This window comes from Megalobrama amblycephala, linkage group LG6, assembly GCF_018812025.1.
Source record: "Megalobrama amblycephala isolate DHTTF-2021 linkage group LG6, ASM1881202v1, whole genome shotgun sequence".
NCBI lineage: Eukaryota > Metazoa > Chordata > Actinopteri > Cypriniformes > Xenocyprididae > Megalobrama > Megalobrama amblycephala.
This window is the reverse complement of record NC_063049.1, coordinates 32435447-32455103: the sequence shown is the minus strand read 5'-3', so window position 1 is coordinate 32455103 and position 19657 is coordinate 32435447. Positions and strand designations below refer to the sequence as shown.

The 19657-nt window shown below is 35.2% G+C and overlaps 1 protein-coding gene across 1 annotated transcript in view; it reads right to left on the bottom strand.

Moving 5' to 3' along the window:
* The window catches only part of lypd6 (LY6/PLAUR domain containing 6), a 28924-nt gene extending 14258 nt beyond the window's left edge, over positions 1 to 14666 (bottom strand). The window contains exon 1 of the mRNA XM_048194091.1: positions 14367 to 14666. The gene's annotated coding sequence lies outside the window, so the exon portion shown is untranslated. The remainder of the gene's footprint in view (positions 1 to 14366) is intronic.
* Positions 14667 to 19657: the final 4991 nt, after the last annotated feature.

Here is a 19657-nt window from a genome sequence, read left to right as displayed (position 1 = left end):
CTTTTAGCATTATATTAGTAAGAACTTAACCCATGTACATGTGTTACATGAGGCTGCTGAACAGATACAGAGAAAACCGGACAGATCTACAATGAAACTTTGAATGATGAATTAAAAGTTATTTAGTTAATAACGCATATTTGTGCAATCATAGTTTCTAAAAGAGAAAATAATAAATGGATAGCCCTCATGTTGTTCTGTATGGCTTTCTCTCTTCAGGGGAAAGAATATTGTCAAGTATATTGAGGCCAACTCACACTTAAATAGTGCGATTCAACCAAATTCTTAAGCTAGATAGAGATTACCTGCAGGTGAAATGAGTTGCAAACTAATATGAAGCTCAGAAAAAAAAAAAAAAAAAAAAAATCACCCTTTATGAGACTGTGACATGAAGGGGGAATGAGTTAAGTAAGGAAAGCCTTAAGTAACAATAAGACAATCTACTGATAAGAAAACAAGGATTCAGTTTCAACACACAGGTGTCCTCAAACCAGAGGCATCTTATTCAGCTTTATCTGTTTTTGGGTCTAATGTCCTAGACCATCAAGACCACCAGCTGCCCAGGCCACAACTTTGAGAACATGGATGATAAGAGACCTTCAACAATAGTGAAGGACTGAGACATAACATAACTATATGCTAATACACACTACCATTTAAATGTTTAGTGTAATTAAAAAAAAAAAATGCTATTCTTTTGAACTTTCTATTTATCAAAGAATCCTGAAAAAAATGAATCATGATTTCCACCTAAATATTTAAGCAGTACAACTGTTGTCAAGATTGATATAATAATAAATGTTTTTGAGCATCAAAAAAGCATATTAGAATGATTTCTGAAGAATCATGTGACACTGACGATTGGAGTAATGATGCTGAAATTCAGCTTTGCCATCACAGGAATAAATTACTTTTTAAAATATTACAGAATAGAAAATAGAAACTGTGATAATATTTCATAGTATTACTGTTTTTACTATATTTTTGGATCAAATCAACACAGCCTTGGTGAGAATAAGAGACATGCACTCGTAGCTTGAAAACATACATTTGTGTGGCACTAAGGCCAGCAGACCGTTTCTTTATAATTATATTAATAATTTCATTTTAAGTGTTGACATACAAATCACAATAATGATGACTGCAACCCATGCCAGTCAAACAAGTGAAATATTTAATTTAAATACTTTCCAAACAAGGCACATAATAATTACTCTGACATTCAAAGGCAACCTTCCAGACCAATCAGGAAGTGCCTCAGGTTGAACTTCGGTGCCCTGTCTCCTCTAAAGCTGTGCCAGGTGCCTGCCATAAGCAATACCTGTCATCAAAGCCTACACGCCTGCAAGTCGCTCTGGAAAATGGAAACTGCGGTTGTCGGTTTGTTTAAACAGACTATTCTGTTGTTTGGAGAGTGTTGAAGAGGATCACGATGCATTAAAGCATAACTGGAGAGCAAACATTTTAGCACAACATGAACCTGGTTCAGAAGCAAAGCGGCCTTTTGCACTTGCTTGAGGTTTTTGAGGTAAGTTAAGGAGGGATGAGTACGAGTCCATGTAAAACCATTGGTACATTTAAACATCTTTTATGCCCTTTCCATAAGATTAAACATAATACACACAAAACCATGTCTTCTGTCTCTACAATATCCCATGTGTATGATATTAACACATCACATCCGTACACTAATGTACCTCATTAATTTACTACTATAACAATTGTTCTCTGTTATACTTTGTTTAAGCATCAATGTTCAGTCTCATTAAGTATCAACTTTGTCAGATAGTATAGTATAATTTTATTTAATGCCATGTCAGCATCTGAGGCTATTTTCATGGCAAAAATCGAATTACAAAATTACAAATATCACATAAATTAGGGTTGTTCCGATTCTGATACTAGTATCGGAAATACCACCGATACCACAAAAATTTCTGGCATCGGTATCGGCGAGTATTTAAACTCACGTACCGATCCGATACCATTTTCTTAAACAATACCTAGTTGTGCCCGCTATCTTTGCTTAACGCAGCAAATCGGAAATCAATTCTTCTTCGCGGCTCAGAATGCAAACACAGGAAGTTGTGCTGTGTTGCCACAAGCAACCACTGTTTAGAGCAGCGGAGAAGTGAAAACGCGCTAGCAGTATGTCTGCTGTTTGGCAGTATTTCAGACCAGTAAAACGGCGACATGTCTCATATGCAATGCTGCAATTTCGAGTGGCACAAGTATTGGCAACTTTAACACAAATAACTTAATAAAGCATTTGAAGACGCGTCACCCCGCGCAACACGATGGTTACATAAAGGCTAATGCTGCGTTCACACCAGACGCGAATGAAGCGATAAGCGCGAGTGATTTACATGTTAAGTCAATGCAAAGACGCGAATTGACTCCCTGCGGCGCGATTCGCGTGAATGACGCGGTGCGAATTGAGCGATTCGGGCGTTTGACGCGCTTAAGATGGAGAAGGATGAGGCGTGCCAGCTTCATTCAAACAAAGAGAAAAGTTTTCAAAAGACAAATAAAGATAACCGACAAAATTGTCGGGTTTATTGTTCTGGATGACCAGCTGCTGTCAGTCGTCGAAAACGTGAGAATTTTATTTAACAAAATTGTTTCTGGACTTCAAGTTTTAAAGAGATTATTTTCTTATATAATTATATTCCTAGATTTATTTGTTGCACTGTTTTTATAGTTATATTGTAAAACTAATATACCTTTTTCAGTTTACAGTGTTAGATTTGTGGCTGCATTTGAAGTTCTTTTTCACTTAAAATAAATAAATAATACTATAACTGACAAATGTATGTCAGATAATAAAAATACTCTAGTTCACTGTATGTTTTTGTTCTTGTTTTATTAAGGGATAAGTCTGAAGCACACCATAAATAATTCTATCAATTCATACAGGGCTAGTAGTATATATATATATATATATATATATATATATATATATATATATATATATATATATATATATATACAGATACACACCCAGGTATCGGATCGGTACTCGGTATCGGCCGATACCCTGAGCTCAGGTATCGGAATCGGTATCGGGAATGGAAAAGGGGTATTGGAACATCTCTAACATAAATACAATAAAAACCAAACAAACAAACACAGCAAGTCAACAAAAGAACAATTCACCCAAAAAACAAGCAGTGACTTTAAAAAAAAAGTGCTGATTTTAGTTTTTAGCACCTGTGATACATCATGTAAGAATGACTGTGGAAGCTCTGAAAGCCTGACTTCCTCTCTACAGCATGATACATCCAATCACATTCATGTCATCTCATTACTGCAGGTCACTGGCTGACTCAGACCCAGCAGGATGGAGGAAAGTGGCAGCAGGGAGAGGATTGAGGCTCCCAGCAGGTCAAGGGCCCTGGAGTTCCTGCCTGAGCCACTGCCAGGTGAGTAAGACTAACTCAGGTCAGAAACACGATATTCTGGGTTGTGAATCAGCCTGTGAATGGCAGTCGCTCCCATTAATGGAGGGAAAGAAATGCAAATCCTCTCCTGTGACTTCCAAAACTTGTTGGACCAGATTTCGCACAGGTTTGAGAAGTGAAAAGAGGAGAGTGGCAAGGAAGCCACAAGCTGCAAGTTGTGGCTCTTTTCCAGTCTGCCACAAACACCTGAAATATCAGCATTTCATCTAGAAGTAAAACATTATACTAGAAACTGCACAATACAAGAGGTTTATATTACTTAGGACAATTGTACAATCCTCTTCTATTCAACAAATAGAAAATAAACAAAAACATTGCATAACACCTTCAAAACTGTTTACTGAATAACAAAATTCAGCAATACAGCAAGAATGGACAATAATGCAGATGAAACTGCACCTATCTCATTTGAGAGAGCACAATGCAATCTCAACAGAACCCTGTTGTCACAAGTCAAATGGCATTGAGCAATGCCTCTGCCCTATAGTGCACCCGGCCAAAACCAAAGGAGTCAAGTTAAATCAGAATCACAGACCAGCTAATTGAAATCCTACATGCACAAACACACACTAATCCGGCACTATTCGTTTGAAGTGGTCCGATTCAGCTGCATAATTTTTAATCCACTCTTCAGACTCTTGACACATTCAAGGATCCAAGGAATCAGTCATGTAGCTCAGAATAACACAATGAAAAATAAACTTCAAATGCCTCAGATAATGCAGAAAAGATTCTCTTAAAAGATCTCTGTTGGAACAATATTAATGATACAAGGTGCCATACTACTATTATGATGAGCATGTTTTTATATTTGAATTAAAATTTGCTTTAATATTTTTTTTGGGTGGGCATAAAGTCAAAATTTTATAATTTCAGCATTGTTGAATAAAACTCTAACATGTATATATATATATATATATATATATATATATATATATATATACACACACACACACACACACATACACACTACTGTTAAAAAGGGATCGGTAAGATTTTTAATGTTTTTAAAAGAAGTTTCTTCTGCTCACCAAGGCTGCATTTATTTAATTAAAAATACAGTAAAAACAGTAAATCTCATGTCCCTCACGTCACGATTCAATAATATCACGATACTAAACTCACAAAACAATATTATTGCGATACTCCAAGACATGATAAAAGTAACAAAAAATTAACTGTTGATTAAAATGCTAAATTTGGTATTACATGGGGGTGGAAATGAATAGGCTTAGACTTGGTGCTGGTAACCTAATGCACAGGACAATGGTGACACCAGAATAAAAATATTCATGATTCTGAAGCTGAAAATACAGAATTATTTTAGACGAACATGCTTGCACTCTGTCACTGACTAGATATATTTAAAATAATGTAGGCCACTTTGTACTGGTAACATAAGATATTTGGCATTATCAGGACTCACAAATATTCCCTCATTGCATTATTATACATTATATTCAACATTACATATGTAGTAGTTTAAAGGGTTAGTTGAAGATTCGGAGCACAAATGAATCAGTGTATGCGAATCTGCTGTTCGGAGCACCAAAGTCACGTGATTTCAGCCGTTGGCAGTTTGACACGCGATCTGAATCATGATTCGACACACTGATTCATTTGTGCTCCGAATCTTCCTGAAGCAGTGTTTTGAAATCGGCCATCACTAAATAAGTCGTTACTTTGTTTTTTTGGTGCTCTAAAAATATTCTCGTTTCTTTATAATATTAATATTAAACCACTGTACTCACATGAACTGATTTAAATATGTTTTTAGTACCTTTATGGATCTTGAGAGAGGAAATGTCTGCTCCCTATGGAGGCCTCACGGAGCCATCGGATTTCAACTAAAATATCTTAATTTGTGTTCTGAAGATTAACGAAGGTCTTATGGGTGTGGAACGGCATGAGGGTGAGTAATAAATGACAGAATTTTCATTTTTGGGTGAACTAACCCTTTAATGTACTACTGACACTAAAACTCTGTAAACTAGAATTTTTTCCCCTCACACAGTAATTTTACTATCCACTATATATATTTCTACAATTCTACTGGAGAAAAACAGATTAATGAATAACTTGTAGAGAAAAAATATCACAATGGAAAAAGATTATTAAAGGGATTGTTATTCTACAAGTTATTCATTAATCCGTTTTTCCTGTAGAATTGGGTTTATCTGATTAAGCTAGATCATAATGACTTCTGCAACAGCATATCTTCTCTCTCTCTTGTTTGGTGGCCCCGCTTCTTAAAACTAGACTAGAGCTCTACTCTATCCGTCCTACCCTTCAAAATGTCTTAATGTGTGGGGTGGGTCAAACCGAGGAGGCATAAAATGTCCTTGTGGCAGCTGTAGAAATCTAAGCGGGTGGGGCGTAGGGTAAGTTTGATTCTCTTGAACTTTGGGCCAACAAAACCATAACAGGATAAGGCGGCAAAGGGGGCTAATTAGGAATGTTCATGAAAGGATTTGCTCCCTCTTTTGTCTTTGGGGCTCAGATGGCAAAACCTCACATTCTCCCAACAAGACATTTACACTCCATGATCACGGACAGAGTGTGACTGAGTTTAATCAGATGGGAAAACACACCCCTTACTCTCTGAACTATGAGGCTTTTGTTCATGTTTACATGTAAACATCTACAGTTCAGACATCTTGAGTATATTTTAAGATCACCTGATGGAGGAGCTTGTGATTCAGTCAACATACCATGTCAAAGAACATTATTATTAACATAAATTGCCTAAACATAAGAGCACTATGTCTGTTCAAGATCTGAGATGGCAGAAAGGTGGCTGTGCATGAATACAAGATCTTGTCATTATTTCAATTTTTAAAGGTGCCCTAGAACTTTTTTTTAAAAGATGTAATATAAGTCTAAGGTGTCCCCTGAATGTGTCTGTGAAGTTTCAGCTCAAAATACCCCATAGATTTTTTTAAATTCATTTTTTTAACTGCCTATTTTGGGGCATAATTATAAATGAGCCGATTCAGGGTGTGTGGCCCTTTAAATCCCGTGCTCCATGCCCCAAGAGCTTGCGCTTGCCTTAAACAACATAAAAAAAGTTGAAACAGCTAATATAACCCTCAAAATGGATCTTTACAAAGTGTTCGTCATGCAGCATGTCTAATCGCGTAAATACAGTGTTTATTTGGATGTTTACATTGATTCTGAATGAGTTTGAGGCTATGCTCCGTGGCTAACGGCTAATGCTACCCTGTTGGAGAGATTTATAAAGAATGAAGCTGTGTTTATGAATTATACAGACTGCAAGTGTTTAAAACTGAAAATAGCGACGGCTCTTGTTTCCATGAATACAGTAAGAAACGATGGAAACTTTAACCACATTTAACAGTACATTAGCAACATGCTAACAAAACATTTAGAAAGACAATTTACAAATATCACTAAAAATATCATGTTATCATGAATCATGTCAGTTATTATCGCTCCATCTGCCATTTTTTTGCTATTGTCCTTGCTTGCTTACCTAGCTGACTGTGCACATCCAGACGTTCTGCCCTTGTCTAATGCCTTTCATCCAGACGTTAATACTGGATGCCCTTGTGTAATGCCTCGATCATGGGCTGGCATATGCAAATATTGGGGCGTACACCCCGACTGTTACATAACAGTCGGTGTTATGTTGAGATTCGCCTGTTCTTCAGAGGTCTTTTAAACAAATGAGATTTATATAAGAAGGAGGAAACAATGGAGTTTGAGACTCACTGTATGTCTTTTCCATGTACTGAACTCTTGTTATTTAACTATGCCAAGGTAAATTCAATTTTTGAATCTAGGGCACCTTTAAAAAAAAAAGGGGAAAAAAAAAGGAGTACACCTATGTTTTTGCAAAACAGGCAACCTATGGAAAGTATCCAGCCGTGAAGAAAAAAAAGGTTCCAACTTAATTTCATTTTGTGAACATGAAACGTTTGAGATGCCAGTTCATTAAAACCATGCCAGTGAAAAACCTCTTCGATAAGGCATTTAAAGCAATGCAAGTGGGAGAACAAGGAACAGCAATAAAGACATTTACGTCAATCCTAGTCTCTCACAAACCACCCAAATGTGGAACCTATTTCACCTCAAATTTCAGGATGTAATATCAAATTCAGTAATATCAAAAAACTTCAATTTAAAAAAACAGCATAAAAATCAACATATATATGTATAGTGCCTATAGAAAGTCACCATACCCCTTTGATATGACTATTGAGATATATATTATATATTATATATATGTGTGTGTGTGTGTGTGTGTGTGTGTGTGTGTGTGTGTGCTTGCGTGTGTGTAAATTATCCTGAACAATCCATTCAAGCATTCTCATGGAATGAAAAAACTTCAAAGGAAATGAAAAGCCTTTGGAGACATGCTGAAATGCTGCTGATGCTGAGGAGGGAGACACATACCGCACTAGACAACATCAAGATTGACTGCATACATATGGGGTTCAAAGGAGAATGGCAAAGAGAGCAGCCCAGGCATGTGGATTTTATGCCTTTTTTACCACTATAACAGATGCACATCCTGATTTTGCCGTGTTAAACGCGTTCCTGGGTCAACATATTTTGTTGATCTTAAAATCTCTCCTAAAATTTAATCTTAACTGTATCCCTCTAAACCTAACCCTACCCATACGATCTACCTAAAATCAGAGGGAAATGATAGGTGAATAACACTGATATAGAAGCACCTAACCCTGGTTGTAAACCTCAACTTGACATAATCTGTAAACTTGTGATTGGTTGATTGGAATGTTGTTTCAGGAACAACAAAGATGTTGATCCAGGAATCAAGTTCTGAATAACAGAGAGGAGACTTCTGACACTTTACATTTCTTCAAATCACAAACAAGATTATGATACTCATTCAAAATATATAGGCTGTAGGGATCGCTAAAAAAGGACTGCAATCACTTTGTGAGAAAAGTAATATTTTCTTTTCCTGTCTAAATCTAAAATCATGCATTTGTATGGGAACATTTATTTTATCTATAGATTGTTTCTCAAAAATCTTTAAAACCTGAAATTAAACATTAAAATCTTCAGTAGCATTTATTATAAAACAGTAAACACATTTTTCTTCAAAAGTTTGGGGTTGGTAAGATTTTTAATGTTTATGAAAGAAGCCTTGTATTTAATTGATCAAAAATACAGCAAAAACAATAATAATTGTGAAATATCATTCATTTAAAAACTGTTTTCAATTTGAATCTATAATATTTTAATATAATGTATTCCTGTAATGGTTGCTGAAAATTCATTTTCAGTGTCACATGATCCTTCAGAAATCATTCTAATATGCTGATTTGCTGCTCACGAAACTGATGAAAGCTGTTGTGGTGCTTAATATTTTTGTGAAAACCGTGATTTTTTCCCCCAGGATTCTTTGATTAATAGAAAGTAAAAAAAAAAAGCAACTATTTGAAATAATATAAAAATCTTAACTGTCACACTATCACTACAGAATAATCAATGTATTTATATATATATATATATATATATATATATATATTCAACAATATTTATCATTACACTGATACTGAACTAATAGTCAGGTGAATAAACCTTGTTGTTCAAATTCTCTAGTACAAAGTATATTAACAGACTCCTACACTGACAAAGGATAGCAGCAGCTTCACTACAGGGTGCGAAAAGGCCCCCGTAAGACAAATCGGATACATCTGCTCAGTAAAGCATTCAAATGGGTTCAAGAGCAGCTAATTAGCATCAAAATCTGCCAAAAGCTTCCTAACACCATGCACACAGATTTACACAGGCCTATCTGAGCAAAATCTTCTCCATAATGACTCATGTATTTTTAAAATATATCATGTTGTAAAGCTAAAAAGACTTGAAAATGAAAATAATGGAATAATGGGGCGTAACGTGCAAAAATAACAGATGCATTAAGAGCGCTGGACGCCTCAGGCGAACTAGCACTGACCCAGTGACAGTGATCTTTGCCTGGTCACTCATGCAGTTAACGCAAAACAAACTTTGCTAAATAATTCAAAAAGAGCATAAGTAATGCACAGCGTTGAGGGATTCTCTCATACACCCCGATGCACAGCGTTTGTTATGTACTCAGCCCAATGAGAAGTGTCATTATCCAAAGACCATCAGCCTTTGTCAAGTTCCTTGACATGGTGAGAGGAAACAAAGGGGTCAGATGAAGCCATCGCTCTGTCTTCTGCCTCACCGTCCTCATTGAGAAAGGCACTCTGAGTAATGGAGAGTCTGATCAGCACATGGAGCACTGAACCCCCTCCCCCACTACGCCACGGGAGGCTTTATAAGACCTCTGATGGTCACGCAATGGCAAAAAGGTGGCATGTTCCATTTAAACCAGTTTACATTGTGGGTATTACAATATTATTATTTCAAGAAAAAAACAATAAGACTAAATGCAAGCAAATAATATTAGCATGTTTTAACTGTTCTAAAAAGTTCCACAGAATAAGTGAAAATAGCAACATATTCTAAGTGACAATAGCAGCATTTTCTTAGCGATATGCTATTTACACTAGATGAAAATAGTGAGAGATTCTATTTACACCATGTAAAAGTATAATTTTTTTGCAATAAGAGTAAATAGTAATTAGATGCTATCTATAATTTATATAGGCAGATACTATTTGCATCTCAGTATTTTTTGTACATTAACAGGTTGCAATAATATCATAGTGTAAATGATTATATTTATTAAAATGATTAAATGGATGCTGCCTTATTGGGAGAATAAAACCCCTCCCTACACCCTTCCCAGACATTGGTGGGCGGAGCTAGTGTAAATAGCGTTTGCCAACAAGGGATGCTATTTGCACTCAGTGTAACTAGACACCCCAAAAAGACAAATCCAGAAACACAGAAACATTACATGTAGCGCAATCCATTAACATGATCCAAGAGATTCAAAACACACGAGAGCAACAAGATCCAACATTCCCGTGACATTCCTCCAGCCTGCATCATACCGTCAGATTACAACCCTCATACGTCAGCAATAATGACCCATATAACACTAAATGCTTACATACACATGTCATTAGAAGGTCTTAAATAACACCTTTCGGTTTCTCGGCTGGCCCATCTGGAGAAACACCTGCCCTGACTCCAACATGTTATCATAGAGGTGTTCAACTGTTTCTTGAGGTCAAAGGATATGTAAATATGTGGGCCTTCCTGTCACAAGTTTCTATAAGGAAATGTATCCACTCAAACAGTGTGGAATCCACAAATCAGTTGTCAGGTGAAGCTAATCCATCAAGCGCTAATGGGATGTCAGATTCCTCCATCACACACACAAAGCAGAGGTATTAGCAGGGCTCAATTTTTAATTTATAATATAAGTATTTTATATATTTTAAATATTTTATTATAAAGTATTTTTAATACAAATTTGAATTATATACTGACCCATACAGATACAGTATGTCTGAACAACAAAATTTCTTTTTTGTGAGGTTACAGTAGAAACTAAAAGGGTAAGTAAAATAAAAATTTAGCCTCCTTGTTAGAACTCCCATGCCGGCGTACCTGGGTTCAAGTCCCGCTTAGATCGGGCGGTTAGCACATTAGGTTGCACATTTAATTCTCACCCTTTGCTGAAAATAAAGACAAGATTGAACATCTATTTTTAACACAATCTACAACTACAGTCTGTGTCTCAGATTTACAGCGGTTTACCCCTTTGTATTACGCAAACAGCTCATGATGCAAATCTCTTCAGTTTAGATGTAGAGAAAATAACATAAGCCAATGCATGAGACGGTCTTGATTTACACTGCCCCTACTCAGATATAGTGAACCCAACAGGCCTAATGGACGATAAATCTTATGCGTGGGCACTAAGATTTAAAAAACTAAGACAAATGCATTTTTCACGCTGGTGAGGACCCTTTCATCTGTTAAACATTTTCTTCTTGAATTCATTGTTCTGACCGTGTCCCTTCAACCAAGACTGCAGCCCCACCACAAAATCAGACAGTCTACAGATGGGCTTTAGACACACATCACTGTATAATTCCATTCTTCCTATGCATGTTTGCAGGAGACAATGCATTTCCTTTGCACTCAACTGGACCAGACTATAGGCTTTAGTTTAATTTAACATCGAAAACGAAAACAAATGTACTATATGAATTTGAACCAATATTGGTAACATTTTACAATAAGGTTAAATACATTAACTTTATGCAATAGTTAAGGTTTCTCGGTTAAGATTAATATCAACATACTACATACATCTTTAACATTTAAATTATAAATGTTAATATTAATTCAAGCATTATGATCTAATATTAACTATCAATATTAGCTATCAATGAATCAATAATATAAATTATACATTAAAAATAATTAAATGATACATACAATAATACTTATTAGTAGTAGTAGAATGCACAACAATAATAATAAATGTGATCAAATAAACATTAATAAATGCTCTAAAATATTGCCCATGTTATCTAATGCATCAACTAATGCTAATGTACAGAATACTACTGCAAAGCATTACCATGATATAATTTATTTTGAAGGAGAAGAAAATGATGGTACAAGTCTATGCTTTACTACATTACTTTCACTTTGCATTGTCTGAAATGGTCTGTCGCTGTGATGTCATCAGGGCTTTCCCAGTGAGAAAGCGCTTTCCACCTCAGTGGAAATGTTTTCTCCTATCTGATATGAAAGGAAGCTCAGCTCATAAGTAACTCGATGGATTTCCTCTCACTGCTAAATGAGAATAGTTCACAGTGTACCTTCCTCTTGTGTCCTTGGCTGCCTGTGTTGAGTCTGTACTCACACCCCCTACACAGACTACAGATAAAATGTGTTTCAGACTATTTTTCGCACTGAAAAAGACTGTGGAAATGAGCACGGAGTCATTTATCTTCTCCACCACAACGCAGGTGCATTACAGCTAAATGAGATTATGCATCGTCCCTTGAAAGAGAAAAACAGCAGTCTGGGCTACAAGGGCCATTTTCATAAAAAGGTCATTGAAATGAGAAGATGTCATTTGCCTGGTTGGTCAACATTAGTGATTTGCTGTAAGCCAAAACACATTAAACATACATTTTTACATTACATGCTGTATTATAATATCAAGGATTGTTGTGACCTAGATATTGCATATCCACTACAAAACTACATTAAGATCTACAGAGAACAAACGGAAAGAACCAGTGTATACGTACACACTGTGAACTAACCACTCCTACAAGCACAGCAAACACAAAGCAGCACACAAAGCTCTATCTAGGTATGGGTTCATATCAAATTCATAAAATCAACCCCATTTCTAAATAAAAATGCACTGCTGTATCCATGCACCTGCTGCATATTTTTAATATGAAATATTATAGATCCATTGTTGTGCATGTATTCACACTAGTGGATGCAAGAGTGCTTTATTGCGGATTAGTTCAATATAATATAATACAAATGCATGACACTGAACATTCTTGGCATAGAATCAGGGTGGGCAGGGAGGGTCACTCCTGACCTTTTATGAATGCAGTGCATGACAGGTCGCCACTAGCATTTGACAGAATGTCAAAATACACACATTTAACGAGCATGGAAGATAACTCACTTATTTGGCCAGCACTGTGTTTAAGACATACACAGATAATTGCATGCACAGATAATGTGTCATTTACAGAGAGCTGAATTTGTATGTTTAATTGCATAGTGTAAATATCAATGAAAATGTGCAACTGTTTGACAGGATGACCATTTGTTTGACCTTTGAAAATGGCATTGTTTCTTACTTTTGCACACCTTACTAGTTTAGGTTAAGTTTAACACCATATATGCCCTGTTATTCATCAAACTACATGACAACAACATTTGTTTAAAAAGTAAAATCTTTAAATTTGCAAGAAAAAAAAAAAAAAAACTGGCAGTGGTTGCCAGAACTTTACTGTATAAAATACTGTGATGATATACAAGAATTACAACTATGGTATTTTGCTGACTGTAGCCTATATTTTATAGTTCTTAACTGTATTATATGTCACTAAACTACATATTGTACATACACAAACCTATTTAGCTAATCTGTTTGTCACTGTAAAATTAAAAATACTGATAACACAAAAAGATAATACAATAAAAAGCCACATGATGATTTATAGTTCATCAAAATAGCTCTTGAGCAACAGTAGTCAATAGTAATATAAACATAGCAGTGTTACCCACACAAAGACAAAACATCAGGCTATCATACAACACTCAAATAATGCAATAAACTTGAACTAAATAACCTTAAAAGCAACAAACTCTACACTCTAATGTACATAAATGATTACATAAATAAGAAGAAACTAACTTCTTAAAATCTAAACAAATGAGAAGGGAATTCCGGGAATGCCCCACCCCCCATAAATAATAAACTAATAAAAAAGCATATTTTAAAATATTTAATCATAAAAACATATTGCCTTTTTTAATACCCATACATTTTACTTTTAAAACATTTTTTACAGTAAAATTACATAATATAGACTATTTTAAAACGTATGATTCTATAGTACAGTATATAATAACTTACAATTCACCGATAAATATGTAACCTAAATCTTCTTCACTGTAACCAATGGAAGCGTTTAGCTCGAGAGTGCGTTTCAGTGTAATTGATTATAATGCAACCGTTCTAGTTTTGACGCAACGCTGTCAAACAGTCTGCTGCTGTTATTTACTCATGTTTAATGTCTTTCGATTGTGGTTTGGATCAGAGAGGTGCAGTAAATTAAAAGCATTTCCCACCGAAACAGGTAAAAAGCACTCTTATAGTGATGAAAACAGGTCATTTGCTCAGATTTTAAAGGGTGTGCTCAGTCATTAATCCAATCGCAGCAGGTCAAATAAAAAGGTTGCCAGGCTACTTACCGAAAATGATTCAAACGACTGTAGCCAAACTTTTATCACTGCAGATTTATCCTTGTATGGCAAGATTCGAAGAAAGTCCGGTATATCAATAGTGTCCTTTCAGTTGTCTGTACTCATGACACGTCCGAGCTGAATCCCTGTGAACTCAAAGGTTCCTAAAAGGCGGATGAGACGCTCGGCTGCGCCTATCAGAGGTCGAGAGGAGGCGCGTCCCGATGGATCAGCACACACACATACACACCTACTGTACTGAGTTTTATTTACACTACCTCAAGCCATGACTAAAATATCTGGTATTGCAGATCAGTTATAAGCCCAGGTCCACTGTATCTCTGTTTTTTTTATTTTATTTAACTTTAGTGTAAATCCACATTTGATCCATCTGAAAAACGTTCAGTTGATGGTTCTGTTTCAAAAGCTTTTTTGTGCATAATATGCATAATAGGCGCATGAATTGACTTGATGGGCATCTGGTGCGTAAAAACTCTATGCATTTATGATGCCAAATGTGCTGTCTAGATAGGCAGTTCATTAGGTTTTGAAACAGAGGCTTTTTAGTTGGCCCTCTGCTGGTGAATAAAACACAGTAAATGTCAATTCAAACACCTACTCTCAGTGTGTCTCAAAAAACAGACTAATAAATGATTATAATCTAGCGTTCATATATATATATATATATATATATATATATATATATATATATGTATATATAAATAAATAAATAAATGTAATATATAGTGTGTGTATATATATATATATATATATATATATATATATAAAAATAAATAAATGTAATATATAGTGTGTGTATATATATATATATATATACTACCGCTCAAAAGTTTGGGATCGGTCAGATTTTTAATGTTTTTAAAAGAAGTTTTGTCTGCTCACCAAGGGTGCATTTACTTAATTAAAATACAGTAAAAACAGTAATATTGTGAAATATTATTACAATTTAAAATGACTGTTTTCTATTTGAAAATATTTGAAAATGTAATTTATTCTTGTGTTGGCAAAGCTGAATTTTCAGCATTGTTAATCCAGTCTTCAGTGTCACATGATCCTTCAGAAATCAATATAAAAACACACACACACATATATATATATATATATATATATATATATATACACACATACATACATATATATATATATATATATATATATATATATATATAATAAAATTCACCTTTATATTTTTTTTCATAATAAACATGCCGCTTATATACGTTTGTGATTCTTCGAGTTTTTCCAGTGGTGCGGGGAAAATATAGATGAAATATAGATTATATATTAAATAATAATAATATAATAATAATATATGAAATATAGTTTAAATATTTGATGTAGCAGTGATACTGCTGTGAATTTCATGTTTTTCAATATTTGTTTTTGTAATGTTGCTGTTTTCTAAATTTACTTAATTTTAGGTAAATATGTTTTAAAATTATAAGATGTGATTTTGTTTTATTCCGTGTTACTCTCAGCAAACACTAAGCAGGTACATTAGTGTTAGTATTTTTTGCAGTATTAACTGTCCATACATTGCATAAATCTGCAAGTAAACATTGTTTGTGAGGACGAGTTAAAAGCTATGGTGGTGAGTGGGTGGTGTGACCCATAAACTGGGGAGCATCACAGACCCCCTGTCACTGTTGTGCCTTTGAGCAAAACCCTAAACCCTGCAGGTAGCTTCAAGAGGACTGTCTCTGTAATTAGTGCACAGTGAATCACTTTGATTAAAAGTGTCGACCTCACACATTATATCACATACACTTGCAGTAAATATGCATTGCTTAACTTGTTATTAACTAATTGTGCTAAACCATCAAATATTATATATTCACTGATGTCATGAATTGGATGTTAGATGCTCCATGCCACAAAAATCCAAAATGTTTCCCCAAGGCAACAATTACCAACTTAAAGACAGAAAGCTTATTAAATATGATGTGTGGCATGCATGCAAGTCAAGCTGTTGACACTTTTCTCAATACAAGAACTGATAATAAATTAAATTAAATTATAATTTTAAATAATTGTGAATATTTTTATTTTAAATAAAAAACAATTTAAATAATTTAAACAAATAATAATATAAATTAATTAAATAGGTAAAGGATTTGGCAGCAATTGGCTCTCTTTTTATGTGTGTACTCTGCAAAATATAGTGCTTTGAAGGCAACTGATTTCATATGGAAAAACTCTAGGGCCCTAAAAACATTAACATTAAGAGTAAATAAATCCATCGTAGCTACTTAAAAGCCTGTGTCTAAAGATCGACTTCAAAGCAAAGAACCTTTGCACAGGATGAGAGTTTGATTTGTAGTGAGCAAATTTCGACAGCAGTGAGGGAAGCCTCTGCCGTTTTAGGGAAGTGCAGAGAGATTGATGGCAGGGGTAGATCATGAGGTGAGATCAGCCATGTAATACAGTGTTTTCATGTAGTTTACTCATATATCTCATTTTAAATGTAAGTACCATAGGACACAATACAAAAATCTAGCTAGTTTGCTAAAGACAGACCCAAATTCAAACAGATAGACCAGAAATTGATGTTCAGAGATTACTCAGTAAAAAAATAACAATAAATCTTTCTCAGACTTCTGCAAAAGTATAACATAGATGAATTTCCTTTCTGATATGGATGGGGAGGCTGTGATAGTGTCCACACAGCATGTCAGATATCACTGGAACAGCCTGACGTGATGAAGAATAGAGCATCAGCACCATGTACAAATTTTGTGCATGACTGGATTCCGCTTGAAGTTTAAATCTAAAATCAGCCGTTCAGCCATAATTACAACCTCCTCCTGCAGGGTCAGATTTCATGTAATGGAAGTGCAGTGTCTCACTGGTATGCAGAGCCACGAGATAAGGATAATTTTACAACAGGTTGAAATGAACAGTGAATAGCAGAGAAAGAGGAGTTCACAAAGGCACTAGAGAAACAGAGTGAAGGCAAGTAGTTCAATTCTTTGCATGCTTTTGGCATCATAACTGACCTTTCTTCTTTAGACAAAAGTATAATGGTGCCTGCTTTACGGCAACTATGAAAATTTAAAACGGTAACAATGAAATGAACGCATGGTATTATGTGAGGCCCTGCTCGATTTGAGGCTGTATTATGTTAATACTCTCTAAAAAGACCACATAAATAATTCTAGGATCCACTCTAGGAACTTCTACATTCCTCAAGCTCGTCTGAAAATAGAGCTGCTATAAACACACAGGAGAAGGTAACAAACAGATTAAACTGCCATTGTCATTTGTGCCTCAGGCTGCACAGCTGCAAACCAACACCGGCACGCTCTCTTGCATTTGTGTTGAGGTTTGTGATGGAGATGATTCCTATTCAGGATTTATTCTACCTGAAAATCTACTTCCTGTTATCAAAGACAAAAAACCTGTGACATTCAGTATTTTCCGATGTGCCAAGTCAAAAACACATTGATGAGCTGACAAGTTATTGCTATTATTAGCTATGTTATGCTATTTACCTCCAGAGGGGAATAACACACCTGGTATGTCCTCTTACCTGTCACCAGACATCTAGTTGAGTTGGTTGGCATGCGAGAGGCACGTAATCATCTCAAACTGAATGAACGGGTTGGCTTTGATGAAGCGTACTGTAGGGATGGTGGTGAAGGCATTAGTGCCTCCGGCATGCTTCAATCAACCTCGCTGGTCTTTTCAAGGAGCACCGATCCTTCCTCAACACATCAATCATTTCTACCGAATGAGACAAATGCCCATCTGCAAAAGAGGATTTAGCCATGAAATGCTGGTAGCAATTCTGCATTCCTACTTCAAACATCTTATGCCACTTCTTTCCCCTCTGCTTTCATCTACAGTCATATCTCTGACATTTGCTTTAGGTGATTTTTGTTGTTTCAGGGTCATTTACTCATATGTTACATTGTAATTTTCAGCTAAAAGGGTTAGTTCACCCAAAGATGAAAATTCTGTCATCATTTGCTGACCCTCATGTAATTCCAATCCAGTCGTTCATTCATCTTCAAAACAAAAATGAAGACTTTTTTTTTTTAAATATTCTTTCATTTTTGGTTGACTCTTCGCAAAGACCCGCCCCCCTTAGTTACTGTTGCTTTGCTTTGTCTGACAAGCCATGGCGCGGTCACGCCACACACAGTGAAAAATACATCATGGAGCAAAAAGGATACTGACAACACGTCGACAGACAAGACAGAGCAGGTTACTTATGATATTAAACAAAGTCCCAGCTTTCAAATTGTGTATTATTTTAAGAAATTCGAACAATAAAAACCGTTTTGTGGCTCTTTAATGTGTCGTGACAGACTGCTGTAGTGCCTCAGCTCAAGAGGCTCGTGAACCGATCATCTCTTCCTACTAGTTAATTTAAAGCATCAAATAAACATGAATGAACATGAGAAGGAATGTTGTTTAAAACGCGGAAAGACGTCAGTACACACCATTTTTTAAGTTCAAGTCCACCGAGGTTCATTTTCTAACTCCTGACGGCTTTGTCGGACAAAATGGCGGATTCGGCGTTATGATTGGTTAGATCACTTGTCAATCAAACTCCCGACGAGAAGTCTATGTAATCAATGTTTTCAAGCTTCAAAAAGTAAATAAAGAGATTGCAAAAGTAATCCATATGTATTGAGGAATTTAATCCAAGTCTTCAGCAGATATATTATATTATATTATATTATATTATATTATATTATGTTATATTATATTATATTATATAATATTATGTTATATTATATTATATTATATTATATTATATTATATTATATTATATTATATTATATTATATTATATTATATTATGATTTAGATTTAATTTGGCTTTTATTCACATATAAACATTGATCAACGCACATAGAGCAAGGTAAACGGAAGCTCAGATGTACTTGCTTGACCACAAAAACCAATGAGGTTTAATTTTTGGAATTTTGAATGAAATTATTTTTAACACATTTGAATGTGGGATGGATAAAACATTTAGCTGAATTTAAGGTTCTTAGGTTTTAGCTGAAGTTAATGTTTCTCTTTTTTCACACACACAAAAAAAGTTTGAGATTAGTTGTTGAATACGCTTAAATTCCATTAGCAGCGACAATCAGCATTCAAATTCTATTTCTGGTCCTTAAACGTTTGGCGAGAGAGGGTCAGCAGGGGCCAAGTATGTACTTTCCATCAGCCCTAAGTTATTTTTTCTTCATGTTGAAAGGTTTGTTGGCAATGCAGGGGGTGTAAGATCTCAGCAAGTCTTCAGACTTCACAGAAACTGCTCTTCAC